The 12,117-nt window shown below is 47.1% G+C and overlaps 1 protein-coding gene across 2 annotated transcripts in view; it reads left to right on the top strand.

Annotated features, from left to right (window-relative positions):
- ACVRL1 (activin A receptor like type 1) overlaps window positions 1-12,117 on the top strand; it is a 68,359-nt gene that overhangs the window by 637 nt on the left and 55,605 nt on the right. The gene's annotated exons all lie outside the window — the stretch shown is intronic.

Raw genomic sequence — 12,117 nt, 5'->3', positions numbered from 1 at the left:
TAGTACGGCCATGTGTGGTGAGCTTTTGTGGATGGTTCATTCCTATTAGGCAGACAGGATAAGGAACCCTTAATTTATTCTAATCAAAGGCCATCACATATATAAGAAACCTGTGATCAAGGATCATGCCTGGTAGTCGGAGGGGACATTTTTTTTATATTGGACCCTTCTTAAGTTACCTGGCGCATGTTTTAGTGAATAAAAGCACCAATTTTGCACCATTTAGGATTGCTGTAACAGAGCTTTTCTTTTACTTGACTTCATTAGTTTTGTGTGTTTTTGTAACATTGCAGTTTTTCGCTGTTGTATGGGGAAAGAAAGAAATAAAACCAATCGGGGCACATTTATAAAACGAAGCATTTTGATGACTGTATATGTTATAAATGTAATCAGATCTACACCGAATGCACCAATGTATGGACTTTATGTAGGACTATGGTCACATAATAAAGGGTCTCACCTGGTATAGGCTTTAATAATGCGGAGCATGATCAGGATAGAATATACCCATGCCATCAAACTAAAAAATTGTTCAGTTTAGTAGGCCAAAGGATCTTGTCCAATCAATAAAGACAGCACAAAGCAATGCGAAAAAAATTCTGAACATAATCCCTTCAGACATATGTTATTAATGGATATAATCTTAGTCTATTTTAGGTCAAATACATTAAAACATGTTGTTTTATGTGCATGAGAAAACACTGACCTACTGTATGGGATTGTTATATTGCAGACACTAATCCTCATTATACTAGTACTAGTACTACTAGTAGGAATCCATACCTCTAAATTGCCTAGATACAACCCTTGAAACAGTCTATGGGGCCTACCGTATCTCTGTACACTTTCATAAGAAGTTTTTTGCAAGATTCTATGTAAATCCAACAGAAATAAAAATCGTACCACGATCCATCAGATGCTGTATTACTGAAATATTTTTATAACACAGAGTCTTACGGAGGCACCATAGGCATATGGAGGGTCCTATAGCTGCCAATATAAATCTGAACTTACTATCATCATCCACATTTTTGCTGCATTGAGGTGCTGACTGATGTCTGGTTTATTTATAGCATTTTGGTCAGTCGAAAATGCCAATTTAATAGGAACAGCCAATGATATATTGTATAGTGGTGTCTCTAAACTCTTCACACATTGGGCTAGGGCTATACGGTGAATTCTGGTTGCATGACTTGGTTGAAACTTGATGTCATGTGACCGAAGTTGATGTGTAGCCCCCAGCTTCATTCTGACCAGAGATAATTGTCTGCGAGCAGCTTATTATCTTCTCTCTCCCAAAATAAACTTGTATGTTCAGCCAAGTTGTGCACATTTTTATATTGGAGATGGATGAAACAGCTTTTTTATGTGCATGGTCACCTTTAGGCTATGATCCCACTACAGGATTTTAGCGTGAAATTATGTCTATTCATCATAATCACCAATAACCATCATGAACATAATTTCACGCTAAAAAACTATAGTGGGAACATCAGATAAGATGTTCCCAGATAAATAAAATAGGTGTTAAATAAGTTATAGTGATCTAGGGATGTACGAAACTGATTAACCAGCAATTTCCTAGTAATGTTATTGTTACTGCTATTGTACGATACTATCATGGGGGCAAGCTTGTTCTTAGAAGTTGCAGGGCTGAAGGAAATTTGACTTCCCTCTCTACTGCCCTTTAAGATAGAATACTGTCACAAGTCTCGCTGACAGCTGGAGAGGAAGGCCCCTTGAGAATTGGCATAGCCCATGGCTGTCTTACTCTGCTGTAGGATATTTCTCACCACTTAAAGCAGTAGTAGCAATATAAACAATCTATAAGGAATTGTGTTTTATTCCCCAATAGCCAAAATTATGCAAAAAGTATGGAAAGATGTATAGAAAATATCAATCGCACATTTTTTTTTTAATTATGTAGCATACTTACTTGTGGTGTTTTTTTTGTCCTGTCATTGTCACAAAGGTTTCTCTCTAACATATCAAAAACACCAGAAACAAATGCAAGTTAAGGCTTTGTTTCCACAACGTCTTTTTGGCTGTTAGAGTCCAAATAACAGCCAGTATGTCATAATAATGGGGATCATTTGTACAATTTGAAATAACGGCTATTATTTGGAATTAAACGGCCAACAAGATGTTGTGGAAACAAAGCCTTAATATGTATGAATAAAAAAAGCTACAAAAACTCTCACACACGCAGTGTGCACCATTACTTCTGGAGAGACATTTGTCCCCATTCCTGACAGTGCTGGGGGTCTCAGCTTATGATGGGGATGACTTCATCAGATGGAAATACCTATTTTATTGTGGAATGGACATCAGGAAATCTTCATGACTGGGGGTATTGTTGACCTCGGGCTTACTATGACCACACCCCCTATTTCCCCCTTTCCCCCTTTCCCCCCATCCCCAATAAAGACACAACACCATAATGCAGATGAAAATGGCCACAGCAGCCTTTTATATAACATTAAACATACCAGTGTAATAGAATACAAGTCCTAAACCCCGATCCGTGTTAACCAGCACACACCCGCTTTTACCCCCAGCCAACTACCCCATGGCTCGCGGGCACCAAACATTAAATAGGTGTGTGAGTCCTCCCCTCGCTATTTCACCATTACCAAAAGGTACCTTATCCTTCCACGAGGGTATATGTTTCTAGAACGCCAGTCCACTGAACATTAATCTACCCTTAAGCCACCATTAACCACTAAGGGGTCCAGAACCTTCTATTTGGTTCCCCCCCTGCCTCTGGAAAAAAACGTAACTGCCACCCGACTCCGAGGACCCTGCATTACCAAGCTGCCATGACGAAGCCGTGACCCACCCAGCCCAAGTATCCTGTAAGCCGAAAACAAGGATGGGAGGGCGGGAGATTCCTCTGCTGTCAGACAGGCAAAAGGTACCAGCCCCCCTTTCCCTCAGGTTATATACCCCAACCCCCCATGTCTCCCACCCCCCTCCACCCCCACCAATCAATTAACTCCTGACCCTGGTCTTCCCACCCCGTCCAGCCATTAACCCCTTACCTCCCTGAGTTACCTCCCAGGGCCCTAGCAACCAAACCCCAGTCATGGAGGCCTTCCCTTATGGGTGTGTTGCCCCCTAGTTTCTCCGACCTTACTTGACTGGGGGTATTGTTGACCTCGGGCTTACTATGACCACACACCCTATTTCCCCCTTTCCCCCATCCCCAATAAAGACACAACACCATAATTCGGATGAAAATGGCCACAGCAGCCTTTTATTTAACATTAAACATACCAGTGTAATAGCATACAACTCCTACACCCCAGATGGAAAGGTCCTCAAAGCCTGAAATGTTTTAATACTGGCGATCCGTGTTAACCAGCACACACCCGCTTTTACCCCAGCCGACTACCCCATGGCTCGCGGGCACCAAACATTAAATAGGTGTGTGTGTCCTCCCCTCGCTATTTCACATTACCAAAAGATACCTTATCCTTCCACGAGGGTATATGTTTCTAGAACGCCAGTCCACTGAACATTAATCCACCCTTAAGCCACCATTAACCACTAAGGGGGTCCAGAACCTTCGATTTGGTTCCCCCCTGCCTCTGGAAAAAAACGTAACTGCCACCCGACTCCGAGGACCCTCCACTGCCACAAACGCCAACCCCTGACACTGTAGGTGTTGGCCTCCCTCCACACCCTGAGAGCAACAGAAATCCCCTCCTACAAGGACAAACACCAGAGGTCCTCACGGCGTTCAGGTGTACGCCGTGTTTCCTCCAAAATCCACCCACCCCGGCCTCCAAGTCGGGATGGCGCAGCACCACTGCCCTGTTTCTGGCCAAAAATCTACCCACCGCCCAGTTAACTTTTCTCACTTTGTTAAGCCGTGCGACAGACCGGGCATCCTTCCAATGCTGTCTCAGGGCGATATCGGACCATACTGTGACTAAACGGGGAAACAGTGACCACAATCTCGAATTTAATGTCCCGTATAAGCTCACGGAAAGGGGCGAGCCCCTAAATCATTTCCGCCGACATGCAGGACCAACACGTCGGGCTCGTGATCCCAGCGAGCAAATTTGTGAACCTCAGACAGGACCCTACCCCAAGCCATGCCTCGCAGTCCCAACCATCTCACCACCGCCTCTTCACATGGGAATCCCAGCTGTCTGCTCTCTGGACGAACTGCAGCCCTCAAGGCCCCCCAGAATACGAACGAGTGGCCTAAGATCCACACCAGGCATGGGCGGTCCCCTGAAACACAAAATGACATCATAAGCAAACATGTAAAGTAAAAACACACAGACCCCCAACACACCGCCCCACCCCAAAACCACACAATCACAGCAAATGGGGACATACATAGGAGCGGAACCGGACCGACTCCCATCGCCCAATTCTCATAACTGTCTTATCCCCCAATCCCACTCGGGCAGCATTCCCGCAAACAGGACCTGAACACCGCCAGGAACTGGTACCGTGAGAGAAAAGACCCATCCCAATGCCTAAGCAAAGGGCCGTTCCCCCACTGAACTCGCCCCCGGTAAGCAGCCAAACAACTAACAGGGCAGACAGCAAACCCAGGGAATGAAAACAAAACTACCTTCCTCCCCACTCCAGCCTGGTCAGTTTTAGAGAACTGCAGCAAGAACTCCACCCTGTCCTGCCCCAGAAACACATGCTCCCACTGCAAACCCCCTGGGGCCGAAACCGACGGACTGATCAACTTCCCCACCCGCAACGCACCAAAAAATGCCAGGGAGAAAGCCAGGCGGAAAAGGCATGCTTCGAAGTCAGACGAACATACCACCCCCAAACAAAGCCCCAAGGATGACAGCAAGTGAAAAGAAACCGGCTGCCGGGTATCTCGGGTACACCATCCCCTCTGGAACCCCACTAAGGCCTTCCTGACTAAAAAGGCCTTGGTCACGTCCCCCTGACCCCTTGCTCTGCACCCAAAGGCCACCCCCGCCACCAGACTATTCACCATGGGAACCTACCACCCCTCCTCCCAGCAGTGGCCCAGCAAAAGCAAGAAACACATCTCGTCCCCCGGCACATTACCCATCCAGGCACACCATTCTTCCCATTGCAACCAGGCCCGTTCATAGGCCACTCTTGTCCCCCGTGCCAGTGACGCCCCCAGGAGAGAGTTCACCGCCCGAACGGCAGCTGCCATGACTCCTCCGGAAACTTCTCCGCTTCCGCCTTCGCCCCAGGCACCAACTGCCGGAAATGGTCCCACTGCGAACGAGAAAGGGAGTCAGCGATCTCATTGCGAACACCCGGCACATGCACAGCAGACACAGTGATGTTCAAGGACAAGCAACGTAAAACTAGATGCTGCAACAGGAGTACTACCGGCGGCGAGGACGTGAGAGATCGCCTGGACTACCCCTAAATTGTCGCAGTGGAACCGGATCCTGCAGTTACTGAACCTGTTTCCCCAAATGGAAAGTGCTACCACTATGGGAAACAGTTCGAGTAACGCTAGGGTCTGCACCAAGCCTCTGGCCCTCCAATCCTCGGACCAGCGCCCCACACACCAGTCCCCCTGACAATATATGCCAAAGCCGTCCGCCCCAGCCGCGTCGGTATACAACTCGTAGTCATGCGCCGCCACTCCGCTAGAAAGGACACCTAAACCTCTAGATCCGCCCACAACTCCCCCCGCAGCCGAATAAAATGATGGGGACGTAACACCCCAGTTGTTGCCCGTGCCACCCTACGGCTAAAAATACGTCCCATGGGCATAATCCTGCAGGCAAAGTTTAATTTGCCCACCAAAGATTGCAAGTCTCTCAGCCTGATCTTCCTCAGCCTCTGCACTCGCCCTACCTCCTCTCTCAAGGCTGTCACTTTACCCGCCGGCAAGCGGTACTCCATGGCCATCATGTCTATTTCAATCCCCAAAAAACGTAGGCACGTTGTAGGACCCTCGGTTTTGTCCGCCGCTAGTGGCGCCCCAAAATGCTGCGCCACCACCTCAACAGTATGTAACAAAACCGAACAGACTGTGGACCCAGCCCGGCCCACACAGGAAGTCATCCAGGTAATTGATGACAGATGACATCCCGGAGACCTCACGAACAACCCATTCTAAAAAAGCAGCGAACGCATCAAAATACGCGCAGGACATGGAACATCCCATAGGTAAACACCGGTCAACATAAAAAAAAACCCTCCCAAACACAGCCCAGTAAATGCAAACTATCAGCATGTACTGGGAGAAAACGAAACGCCGATTCCACGTCGGTCTTATCTAATAATGCCCCACGCCCCGCTTCCCGAACCAAACGAACCGCCACATCAAAAGAGGTGTACATTACGGAACATAATTCCGGGTCAATGCCATCATTCAACGACCCCCCTTTCGGGAACGATAAGTGATGGATGAGCCGGAATTTCCCTAGTTCCTTCTTAGGAACCACCCCCAGGGGTGAAACAAGCAGGTTGGCCACCGGGGAAAAAGGAAACGGCCCAGACATCCTCCCCATGGCCACTTCATTTCCCAACTTCTCAGAAACCACCCCTGGATGTTGCAAAACAGATTTCAGGATCCCCGCTCCACCCGGTAAATCCGATGTGGTTGAAGGAATCCGAAATCCCTCCCTAAAACCAGACTCCCGATCCGGATACCTAGTTAGGAACGGCTGCATCTCTACCAGCCGCACTGGTGTCACCCCCCTTTTCAAATGTGTCGCTCCCACCCCGGACTTAAAGCACCGGGAAGCCCCGTGCCATCCGACGCAAGTGGAGCACTCGTGTTTGAATTTACACTTGGCCCCAAACTTGCATGCTCCTTCATTAAAAAGGAAACACAGTCCCTTCTGCATCGCTGCCGAGTACCCTGACTGCCCCAGGCCCCCGGCAGTCCCTGGAAAGGACTACCAGCTAGGGCCCGCCCTGACCAGAGCCGTAACCCGCAACCATAATTCTATATCTTTGTGGTCCCACCGCACATTGGGCCGTACCGCTTTACGTTGCCTGAACTGTTCATCATAGCGTAACCAGGCCTGTCCCCCATAAGTCCGGTACACATGATGAATAGCATCCAGGTAGCAAAACAACCCCACACAGTCACCGGGTGATTTCTCCCCAATCACCCCAGCTAGAATTGTAAACGCTTGTAGCCAGTTGGCAAAAGTCTGCGGTATGAAGCGGTACCGCCGACTTTCTTCCTTCTCTTTCTTGTCATCGCCTGGCTTAACCCGATTCAAGTTAAACTTTTCTAAGGGCAATAACGAGAAGATTTCAACATATTCCCCCTTGTGAATTTTGTCCTTCACCTCTTGCTTCAGATGGGACCCCAGGGGCCCCTCAAAGCACTCATAGATTTCACCTTTTACAGCATCGTCCAACCTAGTAACGTCCTCCCTCCTCCCAGAGTCCAGGTCAGTCTGTGTCTGTACCTCCGCCACTACCCCAGCCCCAGCACTCCTCTCAGTAACACCCCCGGACCCCATAGGCAGCCCCACAGACCCCACTGCATGTCCTGCCAGAACACCCGCTCCCCCGCTGCCTTCACCACCCGGAGAAGCCCAAGCCGCCACAGGTGGAACCCCTACAGGGCCCGTCCCCACACTCCACAATAACTGGCGCAGGCCCAACAATACATCAAACACCCCCCTCTGTATCTCCCCAGCCCTTGCATTTCCCCCGAGCCCTGCTACATCTGGATTAAGCCCCGCAGACTCACCGAACTGCCTGGGTGCTGTGAGCCCAGGAGCGGAAGGTCCTGGATCCCCTTGACAAGCAGCAGCGGCCATCGGGTCAACATCCTGGAGGGGAGCGACATGTCCCGGAAGAACGGCCACGGACATCAGGGGCGGCCCTGTCACGCTCCCAACCGGAAGCGCTGCAGGTAACGTAGGAGCAGGGGCGCCATGCCCATGGGGGGCGGGGCCAGCCGGAAGGTGCCCGGTCACTTCCTGTAGCCGGGAGGAAGCGGATGTCTCCCTCTGTTGTAGGCTCCGCCTCCGACCTCTGATTCCTCGCCGGGCAGACCCACCGGACCTTCCAACATGTGGGTCCGCTGTGCCAGGTCCCGAATCCTCGTCGCAATCATCAGCCAGCAGGGGAGGCGACTCCTCCCCCCCGTTGCAGGCCCGCATGTGCGGATTCCTCTCGGCCCTGGCCTGGGGGGTCTCGTCAGGGCTGAGTCGCTCCAGAGGCCTGGTCCTCAGCGACCGGCGTACAGGTGATGAAGCCGAGGCTGGGGCAACACCGGACCCCGGGAGCAGACCCTGGAGCTGGGACTGCAGCCACTCTGGCCCTCTCTCGTCGGCGGTTTGCCGCAATTGATCAAAAAGAGCAGCCAGCGGATCCATGGCACAGATTCCTCCACTGTCAGACAGGCAAAAGGTACCAGCCCCCCTTTCCCACAGGTTATATTCCCCAACCCCACCATCTCCTCCACCCCCCACCCCCACCAATCAATTAACTCCTGACCCTGGTTTCCCCACTGTACTCCCCACCCCATCCAGCCATTAACCCCTTACCTCCCTGAGTTACCTTTCAGGGCCCTAGCAACCAAACCCCAGTCATTGAGGCCTCCCCTTATGGGTGCGTAGCCCCCTAGTTTGTCCGGCCTTACTTCAGGTCTTCATCAGACTTTTTAATTGACTGTTCTCACATGTATGGGCATCTTTACTGTACTGAAAAAATACTCTTTGTCCATTTGTTTTTGTCAGGAGAAGGGGTCAGAGTCTGTCCACCACACAAAGTGCCTCTGATTTACTAAGAATTCCCTCTATACTAGTATAATAGTACTGTGTATTGTATTCTCTAGCAAGTATTTTCTAGATTAGTTGTGTATGGGTAGCCATGAAACACTTATTAAACCACAATTAAAATTATGTTAAATACACTAAAATCATATATAGCATGGTATAGTATTCCCATTAGCTAGAACTACTTCATTCATATACTTATATGGCCTACTTTATTCATATAATCATGGGTCCTGTTCAAGGGGCAATGCGGGAACCAAAAAAACCCTTTACATTTGGCATAAAAAAAAAATACTTACCTTTGAGGTTTTCATGCAGCTCCCCATGTAAACACTTCCAGTTTACCATAATCATCTTCCTGCTTCTAAGATGGACTTGTCTTAGCAGTGACGGCCCGCTCAGCCAATAACTTAATAACTGCCTCATTCAGTGATTGGCTGTCATTGCTGAAATTAGTCTCTCCTGGAAGGTTCCCTCAGATTTATATTATATATATATATATATATATATATATATATATATATATAAAAATATATAATACACTGACATGGGGACTGCATTCACTATATATATTTGATGGAAAAGATCGAATTTCCTGAAATTCATTCTGGGTCTGATTTCCTGGAATTAGCTGTCAGATTCTAGTTGCCTCAAATAAATTCAATCTGAATAAAGACACCCTGAAATCTCATAGAATTAACAGCTAGTTCTTGCTTTGTACTTATGGTAAGAAACACTTTCCCCATGGGCCTTTATTACAAAATGTGCTTAGTTTCTTTTCTATGGCCTCTACATTTTGCTGTTGAAGCTGTATTTTTCTCTACTCTTGTACACAGCCTACTGGATTTTCCCACAGAGTGCATGTATCTGCTCTCCTCTTCACCTACTGCTTGTGTAAGCTGTCCTCCAATGTTTCTCTCTTATCAGAATAGATGTATAAACCCCTTCCCCTCCCTGCTGATAACACCGAAAGAGCAGAAAGCCAATTTGCCTTTCAGCTAAATGGTAGAAAATTTGGAATGAAGACTGTTTAGGGCTAGTGGTAGTAGCTGTACTGTATGGAAGATGGTGGACAGCATGGAAGATGGATCCTGTCCTGATCCCGGGATACTTAGCCTTTGATATTACCCACTGCAACACTCAACAATGGTTGTTATTGAAAACGGTGAACAAACTTTTTGGCAGACATATCACATTTGTAGCCAATAATTGCAATTAAAAACCTGAACGTGCGAACACACCCTAATATAGCAATCTGCCACTGACCTTGTACATCTGGGTTTTTTTTTTCGCTTTTGTAAAAGTTATATTGTTAACTGGGAAGAAATTATTTCAGAGATGATTATCAACGCTGACTTACGTAGGAATGACACATAGGGGAATTGTTGTAGATTAGCCAGTAAGACAGTCCAGTGATACACCCAATGCTCAGATGTAAGCTGTTTCATGCTTTAAATATTTTAGGGAATGTATTGTCCACAATATCTCTTTAGCACAGTAAACACAGTACGTCGCTGGCAGTGTAATAGCTTTCACATGTTTTACATTTTAATTCTAGAGTCTACGGCTGATCTCTTGGGTGACTCTGCCAAAACTCTTTTTCTGTTGGCCTCAATGTAAAAACAATGTGGTTCATTTCTAGAATTAGAAATAAAAGCATCTTCCTAGAGATCTCCTCCTATTTTTCCACTTTCAAGTGGTTCATGGAACACAGGTTCTCCTATATCCATATTCTCTTTCTGGGCTATACTGCTTTGACATTTTTTCAGTGACATAGCCATATGAGGATTTTTATTTGTAGACCAAGTTGTATTTTTGGCACCATTTCAGGGGTTTATAAGCAAAAAAACAATGCCAGAATAGTCGACTGCGGACTACGTAAATTTCCTACACGTATACATATAAGTTGTCAAAATGCTGTGTCACTCTCAGAATTTAGCAATTCTAGAAACAAAAAATCACTGCAATCCCAAGGCGCAATATGGCTGCAGCTTCAAGGGAGTAAATGATACTGCTACTCACCTTGGGCCCTTCCCGGAGGGATACCTGGCTAGTCCTGTGTTTCGAGACTCCTAAATGAGGCTCTTTTTGTATATTTATATATCCCAGGGAGCATTGCACCAAGGATTTCACTGCATTGAGCGATTTAACTGGCCGCAGACAGTGTTATCTTTGGCTGGTCTCCCTGAGATCAGTTATCTGTTTCTCTTATGGCTTTACTAGGCATTGCTCCCACCTTGCCAGAATCCTGCTCCACACTGAAGAGGGTGGAAGGATACTTAGCCTCAGTTTTTCCCTTGTCATTACATTGACCTATAGGGCCACTTAATATGGTGGTTTTGGTGGCTTCCCTACAGGGGCCACCCCTTGGCTGGGCCCTTCTCGGAGGGATATCTGGCTAGTCCTGTGTTTTGAAACTCCTTAATGAGGCTCCATGGGCTCTTTTTTGCATATTCACTTTATTAATGTCAAGCGCCCAATGGTTTTCTACACCCATCTGAACATAAAGAGGACATGTAGCCAATCCCCCCAAAAAGTAGATGTTTTTATTAGTAAATAGTGTATGGTGTCCTGCTTACACACCTTTTTACAGTTTCTTGATATGCCCATCTGTTCCTAAACTATGTGGGTCAGATGAAATTCTTTAAAGTGTCACTGTCATTTCAAAAAACTCTCGATATGTCAGAGAAACATGTCAAAAATTTTGAATGGTCCGATTGTGAGAACAAACCGGTGGTCCACACTCAGCACGGTCCTCTCCCAGCTCAGTGTAGGATAAGTCAGACTCATAATGAAAGTCTATGAGGCAGGCTTTTCTTTCTGATACAGAACAGAGATCGGGCAGTGTGGTCCTCTTCCTGCTCATTCTCACCTTCGGTCAGGGTCAGAACACTCGGACCAGGACCGATCAAAACTTTTGACATGTCTCTCTGACTTGTTGCAAGTTTTTGGAAGTGACAATGACAATGACATACATGATGTATCTTTTGTATATGTTTTAAAGGGTTGGTTCATCTTTAGGAAATCTATGAAAATTAAGGGACTAAAGTGGACCTTTTGTCAGCATTTTCTTAAAGAATAATCACGAAGCTGGTTTTACATGGATGTGATATAGACATTTGATTGCCGATATTATAACTGCATCCCCTGAAGCTAGACTTTTGTAAGGAGATCTTTGGAGATCTAAAGGCTCCTAAGACAACATTGTGGGGCCAGGCTTTCCCACGACATAGGATGTTGGCAAGAGAAGGAATAGGCATGTTGGATTTTGACTACTCAATTCTTTTGGTTTTGGGATAGGCCACCACCAGAAGAATCTGGTAGTAGCCTGCCCATCCTCTTGTCATTCAAAACAAATGAACTTTGGCCAAGGTGAATGTTGATGAGTATGGAGGGT

The sequence above is a fragment of the Dendropsophus ebraccatus genome, chromosome 5 (assembly GCF_027789765.1).
Source record: "Dendropsophus ebraccatus isolate aDenEbr1 chromosome 5, aDenEbr1.pat, whole genome shotgun sequence".
Classification (NCBI taxonomy): Eukaryota; Metazoa; Chordata; class Amphibia; order Anura; family Hylidae; genus Dendropsophus; species Dendropsophus ebraccatus.
This window is presented reverse-complemented; position numbering and strand designations above follow the sequence as displayed.